Source organism: Protopterus annectens, chromosome 3.part0 (genome assembly GCF_019279795.1).
Source record: "Protopterus annectens isolate FY-2018-M chromosome 3.part0, PAN1.0, whole genome shotgun sequence".
Classification (NCBI taxonomy): domain Eukaryota; kingdom Metazoa; phylum Chordata; order Ceratodontiformes; family Protopteridae; genus Protopterus; species Protopterus annectens.
This window is the reverse complement of record NC_056731.1, coordinates 1,953,001,855-1,953,018,239: the sequence shown is the minus strand read 5'-3', so window position 1 is coordinate 1,953,018,239 and position 16,385 is coordinate 1,953,001,855. Positions and strand designations below refer to the sequence as shown.

Here is a 16,385-nt window from a genome sequence, read left to right as displayed (position 1 = left end):
GGTAACTCGGCACGTAAAAATCAACTACCAATCATTAGTGGACCGGAGTTCCGCTGTGGCTACCCCTAACCGGGAAAAGCCGAAAGACACAACAACAACTGCTACCAATTCTGTTAAGCTTTGAAAAACGGGTATCAGGAGACGGCTTTATCAATGTTATCAGTACTCAAAAACTATATATAGTATTTAATAACACTGATATTTCTCTGTTCAAAATATTGTTAGGTATAGCAAAAATATGGTTATTAGTTGCATTTAATTTGCTTAATACAAAGTATTACAGAGGTTACACAGCTAGCGATGCATTCTCTAGTGACTATAGTCACTCTTGGGATCTAAAACAGTGAGGAATGCATCATTAGATAGTGTTTAAACAAGACTCTAATCCACTCACTAAAATACACAAATTACATTGCATTTGTAGATTATCAGCCAAGAAGGTATTTCTAGTCAACATTGAAAACAGTGCCCTTATCAGCTTACTAAACACATGCATAAAATGCCTCTAAAAATGTAGGATCTCTTATTGTACAACAAAAAATGTATACACAGTTTACTTACTTGGCATACACACAGCAAGACACAGATAGTCCTGTGAGTGTTTAAAAATGCCACTCACAGCACAGGTAACCTAAGTAAATTTGTACAGGATGTTGGTAGGAGAGGGGCAGGGGTTAGTCACTCTAACACATAGGAGGGCAGATTAGTAAGATGGAGTTGTTATGTCTTTTGGCTTATCGCGGTTAGGGGTCGCCACAGCGGAACTCCGGTCCGCTAATGTTTGGTAGTGGATTTTTACATGCCGAGTTACCAGCCCTGACGCACAACCTTCAATGAAGGCATTCCCATTCATGCATGCCTCCACACAGAAGACGCTCTAACTGAGAATCGAACGCGACAACGTCTTGCTGTGAGGTGACAACGCTACCGCAGCACCACTACCACGTATATTAGTAATAGATGGAGTAAGTTACCTAAACCCTGCGAAGAGAGTCTAAAGCAGGAAAAAAAAATAGACAACCTCCAACAACAGTATGAACTGGATTCTACCTGGTAATGTTAGAACTATATTCAAAATGGCACTACTTTAAGTTTGGGAATCCTGTATGGAATGAATTAGCACTGAAAAAGATATAGAGTGAGCTGGTCTTATTAAATGCTGATACATGAAAAGACTGCTATGAGCATTGGGGTGTAAGGTTCAAAGCAATAAATGTTGAGGATAATTTATTTTACATTATCTGAGTATGTTTATGAGAAGAATATCAATTTGGTCTAAGGGCCGATCAGTTTGTATTGCACAGTTACTGAGGGGTGAAGGGGAAAAATAATCCCTAGAGAGGGAGAAAGGGGACTGCAGTCTCAGACTGTGTGTGCATCAATTATTAGATTAAAAACAGTAAACTGTAATATACTTAGAGGTTTAAAGAACCTATACTATTCCTTTTGAAGTACTGCACTTTAAATACTTGGCACATATTCTGTACACTCTGGTTCTGTGTGTGGGGTCTCTTTCACCGACTGAGACTACAGGAGGAGGTCAGTATCAAATGCAGAAACAATTACAGATTTAAAACAGCAAGTATACTATTTATTTTGAAGTACTGCACTTTAAATACATGGCATGTATTCTATACACGCTGGTTCTGTGTGTGGGGTCTCTTGCACCGACTGAGACTAGAAGAGGAGTTTGGTATCAAATGCAGAAACAATTACAGCTTTAAAACAGGAAATGGTTACCATGCACACAGCGAGATGCAGATAGTTCTGTGACTGTTTAAAAATGGTGCTTCTTTCCTATATCTCCCAGAGATTACCACTCCTCTGGAATATCACATGAAGCAGAGCTCCTCAATGACCCTATTTAAGAGCAACTTTGACAACTGGATGGATGACCATAAATTCACCCTGGGGTGACACCTATGTCCCTTATGGACAGGGGTAGCTGGTGCTGATCATAGAATTGCTCTGCTAACAATAACCATCTTACTATGGTCAATTAGGGTACATGGGTTTTTTATATGGCTAGGCTTGTAAAGGCCCTGGGGCCATTAACTTTGTAACCTCCTTTAAACATATGAGCTTACGCATTGTGGTACAGAGAAAAGAAAATTCAGTTCTTGTTAAGAAATAACAGGGGTCAGGTTACAGGATCTTTGGGTAGACCCTTCTCTTGATACCTTTTCTTGCAAAGAACCATTTCGTAGCTGTCATATATGCAGATCAGTGCAGGTCGATCCCTTTTCTCCTCCTCCTTTCATTGAAGTCATTGCAGGTTATCCAAAATGATCTTTTTGTTTAGGGACATAGTCATAAGGACTCCGAGTGAAGAAATCATGATAGTGAAATTGTCTCGTAAGGTCATCAAAAAGTGGCTATACCCAGGGCTACTTCAGCTTGTAGCAGGCCATACAACCATTATGTTGTGTCTAAACAAGTGATGGAAACCCATTCTTATTATTTGTTAAGGTTGGACATGAGGCTGTGAGACATGACATAATCACTGGACATTAAGCTGACTAGTATGGGTCTTCCAGGGAGCAAAATTTCAGATCTACCAGTAGATCTGTATACCTCCTCAGCAAATGGTCAACTGCTACATTTCTGTATATGAAATATAGATGTTCTCTTACCAGACTAAAACAAATGTCTGTTGCACACTTTCCTTGTAAACCATCTGTTTTAGACAGTCCTATTAAAGGCAAGGGAGAGATAAATAATTTGTTTCTAATAACTCCATTGTGGCCAACAGCCACGTCTTTCTTTCCTCTGCTAGAAACCATGTCAGTGTGCTTAACTCCTTCTGAGGAAAATCCTGCATACTTTTTTTTCAAAGTCTTTACTTCACAGCATGGGGACTGCCTTCTTAGCTCCTGGGCTTTTTCAATTCAATTTGATATTATAATGATTTTTAACAGTTCCAAAAGCCTAGCCCTATAAAGTTTCATGATTCAGGGTGGATATGTTTTCCTTCTGGTGCCAATCCAGAAAACTGGCACCACTTCAGGCTGATTTACCAAAGAGGTGACTTATATCTGTTTAGGGTGCTCTATGGATCTTCCTGGCATCTGCCATGTACCCTGTCCTGTACCCTGTCAAGTGTTCTCCTGCTTTATGCATCACTCCCCATACTTTGTTTGTTGTCTAGCCCTCTCCAATATGACGTATCCACTCTCTGTATCCATCCATTAGTCTTCCCACCTTTTGAGCTACTACCAGCTATGTCTTTCTGTATCTGCATTTTATGTTTTCTGTGACTCTCCCTGCAAACTTCTCTTTCTGCCCCTCCCCCCAACCATTCCACACTACCTTCCTTAGCTACCTTTCATCTTCTAATCTTGCAGATAAGAGCCTTCCTTAACAAACAAATGCCATTCTTCCCCTCCACCTGTCATTTCTTATGGTTTCCCTTGAGTGTCTTCTTCTGCTTGCTAGTCTTCCTTTTCTAACTTCCTATCTCCCCCTTTCCCCATTTATATGATCAACTGGCTAGACACTTTGCTGTGCTACACTTCCTTGGGCTAACTGCCACTGTCTGTGCGTGGCAGCAATGTGGTGCTTCATTGCATGCTTGAGTGTGCATAGCATCAGGCATGTTTAGGCAAGCTTGCCTGTTTTTCCTGTGATGATGGGCAATCCGACCATGTTCACTTTGTTGGTGCAGCTCCTCTGCTGCATCTGTCTAATGATAATTATTCTTGTAATGTGGCTCCAATAATTTACCGTGCAGTCATTTTCTAGGACTACTGCTGCAATTCAAGCACTACTGTGTATCTGAGCATCTATGGGATGCATCTTGCTAGAAGCTGTTTGATATTTAATACTGAACACATGTGAAGCACTTGTCAACGAATCCCAGCCCAGGTCTAATGTTTCACACTGCTAGTCTGTTTGTTTTTAGACTCTGACAATGAACTCTTTAATGATTTTGAGAGACTCCAGATATCTTCTTTTTGTCTTGGCCATTGATGTAATGACAACATTTGATGTGATTAACTTTTCCTTTCTCTTAATGATTATATTCAAGCTTGGCTTCTCTGTTGCTTTTGCTTTTATTAAGGCTTTTAAAGTGCTCTAGTGCAACCCTTCTACTTCATTATATCTTCATAGCTATCATTCAGATATTTTTATAAATACAAGTGGGGCACATCACGGTAGTTGTCTACATTTCTTTTTGTAATAATTTATTAAAGACAAATCCTATATTCAATTCCATGGATATGTGGAGTTCTGGTACCATTTACTGCCTAGGCAAATAATATTAATTAGGGGTGAGGAACAAGATGGAAGGATATGTCAAATTTATCTGACCTTTACTCCAAAAACTGAAAAAAAAAACTGAAAAAAAAGTGGGACATTATCTATATGGTGAGAGGCAATGTTGCAAAACTTACCTTTGGCAACTATGCTGCATTTCTTAAATGCCCGTGATTAAGACATTAAACATTTCTTTGGTTTAGCCTTTGATGAGGAATTTAAGTATCAAAATGGGATTTAATAACTGCCCCCAGTTTGCAGTCATCAGCAAACTTGGTTAACCCTAGTCTATTATATCAGCTTTCTTGACAGAAAAGTATATACGAAAGAAGAAGGTCAAGGACAGAGAGCTGTGTGATACACAGTTGGCGATGCTTTTCTGTCTAGAGCACCCGGCAGTATGAGCATTGGCTTTAGATAATTGTCACTGTCAAGGTGACACCCTGACCCCGTGCGCAAAAATGGGAAAAAGGGGTTGTGGATGAATGTCTGAAAGAGTTTACCAATAATCCCAGCATGGGGAATAGTGTTAAAAGCATTGGAAAGATCCCTGTAGTCAGTGTGGACAGTTTGCCCCTAATTCATGGCCTTAGTAATGATTTCAAATAACTCATCTAGGCCAAACAGGCATGATCTGCATTTACATAGCCAAACTGGTATGTATTCAGGGATATAAGATCACTTATATTATTTATTAGTTTGGCTATAATACATTTCATTGCCTTTAAAATATTGGTATATATCATGTTGCTGAACTTTTAAAAGTTCGAACACCATATAGTCGATACCATATGTTCGAACTTTAAAAGTTTGAAAACGTAATTAAAAAAAAAATTACCTGAAGGTTGTCAGCAGGGGTGCAAAAATTGAGTCTACTATTTATAGGAAGGACACCTATTCATATTCTTTACTGCATTATAATGGTTGTCATCCTCCACACCAAAAAAAGAGTGTTATCAAGGGACAAATGGTGAGGATCTCCAGATTAATAAGTGATAATGTAGACTTTGAAAATTAAATATACAACCTGATAGGAATGTTTAGAGAGAGAGAGTATCCTATTATAATGTTAAAAATTAGGAATGAGGTCCTGAAAAAATGAAAAGACAGGTGTATCTCGATTCTTACCGCTGTAATAGGGACATCTGTAGGTTTGAAAGCAGTAATACAATATGAAAGAAACCTAGTGCTTCCCTATAATCAGGAGACCCAACACCTTAGAGAAATTTTGAGTAAGAAATGGGATTTGATTTTTGATGAAGACATAAAAAAGGTAGTGAGTGACGGTCCAAAAATAACTTACAGTAAGGGGCGAAACATTAAACTGGACCTTGAGAAAACTACTGATAAAAGAGGTAAAAGGCATCGATCTAAAATGTTGAAATGTAATATGTGTAAGTACTGTAAATACATCAGTGATGGCCCTTATGTGATGGCAGTTACAATCACAGTATGTCATGTGCAGGTCATAGTAATTGCAATATGACAAGGGTGGTGTATATTGCTACATGTACTTCATGTTCGGCTTTCTATGTAGGTAAAAGTACAAGGAAGTTGAAGGAAAGAATAGCCGAACATGTAAGGGACGTCAAAAATAAAAAGAAGGAGAATGCACTATTTATACATAGCTTGGTTTGTGAGAATTTTAGGAAATTTGTCTTTTGTTATCGATCGTATTATTCCTACCCAAAGGGGAGGGGATGTAAAAACATTCCTAGAGAAATTAGAATTCGAATGGCAGTTAAGGTTGAATGCTACTAGCAAGCCAGTTATAAATGAAAATTGTTCCTTAACTAGTGTTCTTAAATTAAGGTCTGGAAAATTGTAAGGTTTAGATTTATTCTGACAATATAAAGCCTACTATGAACGGTTGGCGTGGGTGGTAATATCTATAATAATCTTTGATTGTTATACATCATGTGATATATATATATACATGTATGATGTTTTTTTTGAAAGATTTATTAATTTATGAATAAGCTGTCCGTTATTTTGTATTTTACTTTACCTTATTTTAAATCTCTTCATTGGAAGAATTTTTCACTGATAGAGTTATTATATGTTTTGAAAACAGTATCTATTTAAGCATTATGTGTTTTTAAACTTTGTTGGGACTATTGTGTGATCACATGACAATTCTGTTTAAATGGGTTATTAGAGTACAATGCTTTACTCTGATGAAGTCCAGGAAAACTGTTGTGTGTATCTCTATCTGTATTAAAGTTTGTGTATGCTGTTACGTTTGGCGGTGGCGTTTTTTAATTATTTTATTTATTTATTTATTTTTTGAGTTATTGTGTTTTACACTCTTTTGAGTGTTTTTATCAGTTGTTAAAAGTTCCAAAAGGACTTGGTCCAAAGTGGTTTCAAGACTAAAGTGGGAGTCAGGTATAATGTCTGAAGAGAATTTGCCTGCAAAGTTATTAGAAATGTCCTCATTATCAGAGAAGGAGGTACTGTTATGGATAAGCTCAGTACATGTTGCTTCTGTGCTTCCTAATATAGCTGAAAAAAGCCCCATGGTTGTCTTTTGAATTATTTGCAAGCCTAAGATGTTCTTTATTAGATCAGTGTTGCACTAGCCATAATTATATGGGCTGTATCCTGTGAATAATACCAAATGTGCAAAAGGCAGTCTGCAAAGCTTCAGGCTACTTCCTTGTGCACTGTGACGACCGTGCCCTGGCCCAGCAATCAAGGAGCCTCAATTCTCACCACTAACACCAGGGAGGTCGTCTCCTAGAAGAGGAAAGGATAATTAATACACACAGTAAAGTACAATTTCCCTTAAGTTCACACAGAGATCACAGTCAGTCTGGAGCTGGTTGCTCCCTTGCTCACCAGGTCCCCAATAAGACTCCCCACTGGCACATATGTAGGGTCCAGGTCTTAGCCTAACTGGGCAAGCTAAAACCTCCAGTAACTTCTCTGTCCATCCAGTGCTTCGTGTCCCTGCCAAGTAGCTGACACAACACACACACACTTTGAGATAAGTATTTATACAACTTCACAGACACTCCTGGGAAAGGCTGACACAGATTCTCCAACTGTACCCCTTTACCCAGACTATACAGTAGTAATTACTGCCACCACCCAGTTAATAATATCAGCTACTAAAAGTCCCATAAAAAGGGTGTCCAATAATTACTGTGCAATATTAATATCCAATGGTAGTATGACTAACAGTCAAGGCTTACTTTAGAGTGGCCTGTTACTATAATCTCTGTAAATATGCAATGTATTCTAGAGCTTATCTCTACTCACAGCAGCCACAGGTAAAAGGTTTTAAAAATATTTAATAATAAATAATTAAAACACAAGACAAAACTACTACACCACAGAGATATCTAAGAGTTCAGAGATCACACAGAAACTTAAAATAATACAGTAGGACAGGTCTGATTTAAAAGAAAAATACCTAATTAATCTTTACTAGCATTAACTATTCATATAAGAAATCACAGTGCTAGAAAATTACATGTGACCATAGGCAGAGTGCTGGTAAGTAGGATATCAAGATCAAAATGCCCCCTATCTCTCCCTCAGACACAGATTATGAAACATCACTAACAAACATGTCTCCGGGTTCTCCCCAGATTACATAATTTTTGACACTTAGGTTTTCCCAGTATTCATATTGCATCATCTTGACACCTCCTCTGAGTTCCCAGGCTAATAGAAACTCCATTTACATTATTTAGCAAGCTAACACCTGCACAGGAGAACACATCAATAAAAGGTATTTCACATATACACTCTAGCAGAAACCAAAGCAATAAAGCACCTTCCACATGTACACTCTAACAATTATTGACATTTGAAAAGATTGGCTTGGTTTTCCCTTACAGCAGATGGCAATGTTGTAACAATCTTGAAGTTTACATTTTATAGTGTTTTTCTTTCATTTAAAAACACAAGCCTGTATTTTGCATTTATTTATACAAATGATAGAATTATGTATTAAATTCTATTTGACTAGGCTGGCAGCCTTCGTCCATCTCTCCCCAATCGTCACATGCACCATGTATCTGCCCTTAGCAGTTACCAGTACATGCTGATATAAGAGGGCCATATGAAGGCACCAAAACTCAGAAATTTCTTGCCATTAGTACACTTATGCAGACTTTCAATGGCTTTGTACTGTAGTTCATGAGGCCAGCTTCATCTACGACATCATGTGGATAAGTAATCTGATAGAGAATCTTCCTTCTTGCTTAAAAGAATTGTAATAATTAACTCTTTGTCAGAAAGGGCAAATGTTTTTGTGACAGTCAAATTCCTTATAAAGGCTACACATAGTTATGTTTTTGCCTGGGTGAGAAACAAAGACATAAGGTTATGCCATATTTTTCTGATCTTTACTACAAAAACTGTAAGGAGTAGGATCAACTCCCTTGAATTTTTCTAGAGAATAAATCTGAAGGATTTGGCATGAGAGACCATATTATCCAGTTCCCCAGCAGCTGCCCTCCCTAAAAAGAAGTTCACTGAAAAGGTCAGTGATGAATCGTGGGTATCTACCTTTTTCTGTGGTCTGAGGCTGATGACTTTGCTGCAGTGCTTCCACAGCCCTTGGACCATCAGTCTGATTATCCTTCGCCCTCTGGTGTGTCCCTTTTGTAGTCCACTGTGACCCAGAAACCACGCATGTCATTTCAGACCATCCATCATGTAGAATTTACTGAGGAGGGATCATTTCAGGGAACTTTCAACTTGTCTGAGTGTGAGGGAGACTAACATAAACAACTGGTGAGAAGATGTCGGCAAGTTGCTCATACAAGTCCAACCTATGGATTCTTCACCCAAAACCATGCATCTTGAGACTCAAAAATAACATGCCCACAAAAAAGCACTTGTCTCCTCCTCCTCCTCCTACTGCTCCATCTGCTGAAAAAGGGTCCCAAGAGGACTGGATTCATTTTGTGCAGAGCTTATTTAAAACCATCCAGTCTCTTCATAAATTCATAAGTTTTAGAAAACAAGTGCTTTTAGGCTCTAAGGGCATTAAAATACACCAGCTACAAAAAATAAGGATTATAAGTTTTGAGATCTATCCAGCAGTCTAATTTTTCTGAAAATATTACAAAATTTTCAGGTGAGCTTATCACATGATGGTTTGTTTCAGATATTTGGAATAACTTGAGTAATAAATCTTTACTCTTTTTTCCAGTTTCTTTTTCATCCACTACAGCTGAAAGAAACAGAGTTCCTTATTCTAAAGAAGTGCAGAAGTATAGCAAGGGTGGGGAGAAGAGAGCAGCCACCCCAGGCACAAACGTAGGTGTTAGGAAGCACAATTCAGGAAGTGAAGTTCCTGCATTCCACTCTGTAACTGCATTTCTGAATGTTGAGTCATGAGTTGGTGCTGATGATTGGAGACTTAAAATATGCATATCAGGACAGACAGAACAAGATGTAAGGACTGCCTGGATCCACATGAGGGGGAAATGGGAATAAAGGAGAGACCATTCTAGGCTTCTGCATACAAATGGCTTAATGTTTGCCAATGCATGGTGCAGCCAGAGACAGCACAGTCACATGATTACATACAAGGGTATGCTGCAGGAAGCTGCAGAAGTAATCTAAAGTTTGCAATGAGACGGCAGAAAAGAAGATAGAGATGAGGAAAGATTTTCATCTGGGCATTTCTGACTCTGGAAAAACAAATGACAAGATCAAAAAAAGCTGACATGGATAGTTCTCTGATGGTTCGAAGTCTCAAGCACATTGTTAGAATTAGTGTAGGCTATGACACACGTATGGATAGTATTCTGACTCACAGGGGAGTTCCCAGTGTGAGTAGGGATGCATCACGGTTCAGCCCTGAACCCGCTGATGTTCAAATGATGACTACATTAGTAAATAGTTTGGAGGGAACAGATCAACAAAGCTGCTGTGTGTAGATCATGTGGCATTATAAACAGTCCCTGAACAGGAATGCCAGCAAATGATAGGGGAATGAAATACAAAACCGAAGGCACATGGGATGCGACTCTGTATAGACAACACAGTTGTCATTGCAACAAATAGGGGAAATCAAAATATGCTGAAAATTGAATTAGAAGAGGAAATAGTGGAACAGATTAACAGCTTCAAGTATCTGGGAGGGGTGAATGAGGAGAAGGGATATCTGAATAAGAAAGCTGAAGCTAGAATCAGAGGGGCTGCAACTAGTTAGCACAGAGTGTCATGTGTAATGTGTGACAGAAGAATGCCAAAGAAGTTGAAGATTAAGGTGTACACAGTGGTGTGACCAGTAGTTTTATATGGTACAGAAATTTGGGCAGTGAAGGCAGAGCAGCTGAGGAAGCTAAAGGTGATGGAGATGAAGTGCCTGAGATGGGTGGTAGGATGCACACTGTGGGGGAGATGAAGAAATGAGGACATCAGAGCAGAAGCCAAATTAACTTTAATTGTAGAGAAGATCAAAGAGAACAGATTATGGTGGTTTGGGCATATGAGCAGGAAAGCAAAAGGGGATTTGTTGAGGATTGGAGAAATACAAGAAGAAGGCAAGAGGAAATGAGGACATTCAGCAAAGAGATGGATGGATCACATGGGAGAATACCTGCAACAGTTAAGCATGACTGTTGAAGATGGTAGGAGAGTGGCACTGAATCAAGAAAGGAGGTTAATGAATGACTTAAAAAAGCTAGAGTTACTTTCTCTGACAGGGAAGAAAAAACAAATATCACTAGGGAAAACAGTCACTTTGGCTAGAGGTAGTGGGTGAAACAGACATGATACTTACCATTTGGTAAAAAGTGAAGAATATTGATTTTGTTTTGTTTTTTTCCTACCAATGAAGAAAAGTTGGGAAAAGAATGGAATTTGCAGGATGGGTTTTCAACTGTACAAAAGTAATCTCTGTCTTGAATTAATGTGATCTACTTGTAACTTCTGGTTTTGGGTTGATACCTTTGTTTAACAGTAGAAAGCAAAGGGTTTCTTGTTTAGCTAAATCAGGGTCAGCTGCTAGAAGTGGTTACACACTAAATATGAGGTGGTAATTAATGTATAATGGAATTGTAATGAACATAAAAAATTGATGATGACTGCAAAAAAGAAAAAATAAATCACTCCTCTAATTCTTATCTGTTACTGATTGCAGAGTGAAGCCTGATGGGTCTAATATGACTAGGACCTTGGTCTTAGAATGTCTCAGTGGTGTCCCAAATAACATCACGGTTGTCTTTTTAGTGGTTATAGCTAATTTTGTATTGGTTAGCCAGTTCCATAATACAATAAAGGCATTTTGTAATTCTTTGTTCACAGTGTGTGTGCATTATTTTGTACCCTTTAAACAACTATTTTATTATCATACAATATACAGTTAATGTGAAGGAGGTTCCACGGAAGGTAATTTATGAAGGGTGAAAAGATATAAGGTCCAAGCAATCTATTGAGATGCTGTTGGTAATAATACCTAACTCAGATTGCTTGCTTGGGATGTCCGCTCGAAACCATTCAATTACTTTGCGGAGGAATCCATAGCTGGCAAACCCCTAGAGCAAACTAGTATGATTCAGAGACAACTGGTAACCTAGGCAGTTCCAAAACTGGTACCCCCTTCAATCCAAAGTTGCAAATCTAGGCAGGGTAAGGTAGAACAAAGTTGAGAACTCAAAAAAAAGTTGTCTCAAAAACTGAGGACAAAAAAAAGCATTTTTAGAATTGTAGAACTATAATAAGGAGCTTCTACTAGTTCCCTTCTTCACTAACATTTAAAGATATTAATTTAAGCAGCCAGCTACACTTTCAGCCGGTACTTCTTCACACTTGATCTGCAACTCTGCTATACCAATCATAGTCCAAAACAGTTTGTCTGGGGCATCCACCCCTGTTGCCTAACTTTAACATTAATTCTGGTAAGATTTACTGTTTCAGATGCGTTTTAGTGATCCAAACTATTTCTGTAGTTTGATATATGGGTCTACTTTTCTTTATTGAAATTTCACAATCTCGAAAAAGAAAAGTAAAACCGCTCTTCCATGAAAGTGCACTACATCGAAAGTGGATTCACCCACTCGGAAAAAAAATAAAAAAAAACTACTATAAACACTGTTTTGCAGGGGTGCAAGCCTCCCTGCACCCCCCCACACCCCCCTACTTAAATATACTAACTCCGAGATTGGATTGCAGTGGGGAAAAGGATATATTTCCTTATCCCCACTGTAACTTCGGCGAATTGTCTTTCGCGAAAGTGCACTTCCAATGTAGTGCACTTTCGCTTAAGTAGGTTTGACCTTCTGTTTCTCAATAAAGTGTGTTTTCGAGAAACAGAAGGAAACCCTTATATATAAATATATATATATATATATATATATATATATATATATATATATATATATATATATATATATATATATATATATATATATATATATATATATATATATTTGGGTCTATTTTGATTCACTGAAATCTCATGTCACTGAGTTTCAAAATAATCACACCAAATTGCTGAAAGCTCAAATCACTGAAAACTCATTTCACTGAATTACATTTCACTGAATGTAAGTACTGTTGGGCAAATAAAATGTATATGCCCTTTTCCTCATCGTAGTGCAGTCCTGGAGTTAGTATATATAGTTAGGAAGGGTGGGGGGCACAGCCCCCACCTACTTTTGTTTTTATATTGTTACCTTTCAGTGAAATTAAATTCATAAATATAAAAGCTAAGTACATGGGGGCACCCTTCCCTAACTATATATACTAACTCCAGGATCGCATTACAGTGGGGAAAAGGGCATATATGTTTTATTTGCCCAACAGTACTTACATTCAGTGAAATTTGAGCTTTCAGCAATTTTTTGAGGGTGAATTGAAATTCAGTGAAATGAGTTTTCAGTGAATCAAAGTAGACCCATATATATATATATATATATATATATATATATATATATATATATATATATATTCTTTTTTCTATATTGTAGTAGATAACATTAGTTACAGAGTATATTGCAGTTAGAGTGCTGTAATTACGGGGAAAGCCATGTTATCCATCAAAACACTATTTTATTAGGTAGTCTAGAATCTGCTTGCAAAAAAAAATTTTAATACTTTGGGAAGAGGGATATAGTTGCTGTTGGGCAAAAGTCACAGACAGCTGCAGATAAAGCAAGATACCTTTCAAGCAAAGTAATGAGCGTTTTTAAAGGTACCTGGTAAGCAGTTTAATTAGGGCATGTTTAAAACTATGTAGGAACAATTCTTTAAGGGTAAGGTTATAAATAAAAGCAAGGGGTTTGCGTAATGGTTTTGCTCCCAGGTGTAGCAGTTTAAGGTGTATTGTGTGGTAGCTATGATTGTGTTGTTTATATAGCTTATCTAAGAGGTTTTTCATCTTCAATTTTAGAATGGTCTTGAAGTAAAACGAGAAATTAGGCAGTATTATATAATAACTTCAGTGGAAGTACAGTATGTCTGAGATGTAGTTAAATAATAACTGTGGTATAAGTTGGGCACTGGCAATATTGTCTTTTATATCAGTAATTATTTTCCAGTAAGGAATTTCTCATCACAGCTTTTTGGAAATAACTTGCTTATACCAACATATTTTGTGGTCTATCAAAACGTATTGGGTTGTTCAAGGGGGGGGTCTATATCAGAACACCGAAAATTCACAATTTCGAATGTTCTTACACTGACCCCTAATCAGCGAACGCTGACAACATCGAACATTCAGAACAGCAAATTTTTTCCTAGGGAAAAAATGTGCTGTTCCAAAACACATACACACAACACAAGCACACCAAACAAACAGCAATCCACACACATACCCCCAAAATCTTACAGCTAACCCTACACTAAACTGTACAAACACTACTAACTATCCACTTACCTTAACCCAAACCCTAACCCTAAAGTCCGTCACTATCACACAGTCACCTCACCCGTGCCCTAACCCTAACTCACCTAACCCGCCCTAACCCTCACGTCCACACAATCGCACACATACCTCTCTCGCGCCCTTACCCTAACACACCTAGCCCTCACCCAATCACACACTCACCTGAACCCTACCCATAATTTTCCACAACAGCGCTGAAAATAGCAAAATGACAGAAACGGACAACCAAATTCTTTCCCTAGGAAAAAATTTGGTTATCTGTCGTTTCGCTATTTTCAGCGTTCGCTGAATAGGGGTCGATGTAAGAACATTCGAAAGTATGAACTTTCAGTGTTCTGATATAGACCCTGTTCCAGGTATGTCGTTTGGAGATTTCTGAAACATTATGCCTCGACTGTGCTTGCACTTAAAATACACTTTGGATCATGATATCAATTGAATGCAGTCAACTTGATCTCTGGAGTCTTTTTTCTCCACTTGGGCCAAGATTTGCCTCTGGCTTTTAAGAGCTGTTCAAATTCCTTGCATAACAGTGAAGCAAATAAACCCTATAGTCATTTCCTTTTAATGGGATATAATTTCTGCTGCTTAGAGGGTAAGTAGTTTATAGAAAGTGGAGAGTGCAGAGGTAGGGTAACTGTAGCTATGTAGTATACTCTAATCTATTTTCCATTAGGTCATCCTCTGATGAGTCTTGTATTGCCCTGGAGTGAATGATTTAAAGATGGTCCTTGTGGGTTTTGAAGGATCAGTGAAAGAGAATGGGACAGTGATCATTAAGTGTGTTAGACCTTCAGTACTTTTACCCTATCTGGATAGTTGGTTATTTTGATGTCAATAATGTATTTATGAGAAGAGTTAGGATTTGGCCTAGTCTGTTCATTAATTAACTGAGTCAGGTCATTTGTAGTTTTGAGTATTTTGCTGAAAATTCTGCTGACCTCTCCAATCCATGTTAAGCTCAATCAGTAATATTAGTTTATACTACTTTTGAGATTTCAAAGGGAGGGGTATATACCACAGCTAGGTAGATTTTTGTGTATTACCTAATGTTATTTGAGTGAGAACCAACTAGGGTCCCCGCCTGATGTAGAATTGCCCTGAACTACTATAAATGGGTTCTCCAGGATTACATGAGAGAGACTTCCAACTTGTCCAGTTCCTTTCCTATGGTCTAAAAAAATGTATGATATATTTACAGATTGTTCCTAGGCTAATGACCTAGGGGGCTTTTCGAACTCTAGCCCAGTTTCCAAAGAGTAATGACGTCCTGTATCCAAACAGGACATTGAAGGCCAGGCATTTGTAAACTACCTCTATCTATAAGGGGCATGGGTTCTATGCCCAGTGTAAATTTCCTATTCCCCATTCAATGGTTAATTGTTATGTCACCTTTGTACAACCAGGGTAGGACTCAAACCTACAATCTTCTGATCCAAAGTCAGACACCTTATCCATTAAGCCACATGGTATTTTTGTTAGATTTCTGAGTACAGCCAAGAGGAATTCTTTAGCCAGATTTCTGTTAACGTAACTATTTTTGGGTTATATAGGTTGCTCCAAAGTTCGGTACGTACATATTATCGCAACCAGATTTCGTGATACAATGTACTTTATTGAGGTTAAGAAAGCAAGTGAAAAAGATGTGTATTACGGAAGGGTAAAGTGTTCAAAAGTGTTCTGGGATATTGGTAGTGCTTTTTTAGGCAATTATCAAGTACAATTTTAGGATTTGTGGCTTGCGTGCTGTAAAAACATCTAGCATTGAGTTCAGCGCTAAGAGTGGTTGCGTGTGTACGTATATTGGCCTGAAAGCACTGTGGGACTTAGCGTAAAATGTGTAAGGTGTTTTCCAGATTTATTTTTCTGCTTTAGTTTGTTATTTTTGGAGTTGCTACTTAAAATAAGAAACAGGACACCAGTCGGAAGGATTATTCTTCCAGTTTACCATATGTAAACTGAATGTTTTTGAAGAAAAGAAGAAACTGGACACATGAACTTAATATAGGTAAAGTATTTATTGGTCATTTTCATACAGTATACAGTAAATCGGAGACATGCGATTTCATTTATGTGAAGTACCAAATAAGTTTCAAACAAAATAATGAAAGGTTGTTTAATAAACTTTGTTAGAAGTACAAAGTTCTGCTTTGATTTTATGTACTGATGCTTGTAGTTTTACTGCAATGCCCGTTTTCATTTCTTTTTTTGTAAGTATGTGATACGACTCTAGAGACAGGGATTGTTTAGTTGATCTTGTACTGTTTTTCTA

At 37.8% G+C, this 16,385-nt stretch overlaps 1 protein-coding gene across 1 annotated transcript in view; it reads left to right on the top strand.

The window, feature by feature from the left end:
- KIF9 (kinesin family member 9) overlaps nt 1-16,385 on the top strand; it is a 1,986,094-nt gene that overhangs the window by 1,529,074 nt on the left and 440,635 nt on the right. The window lies entirely within an intron of this gene.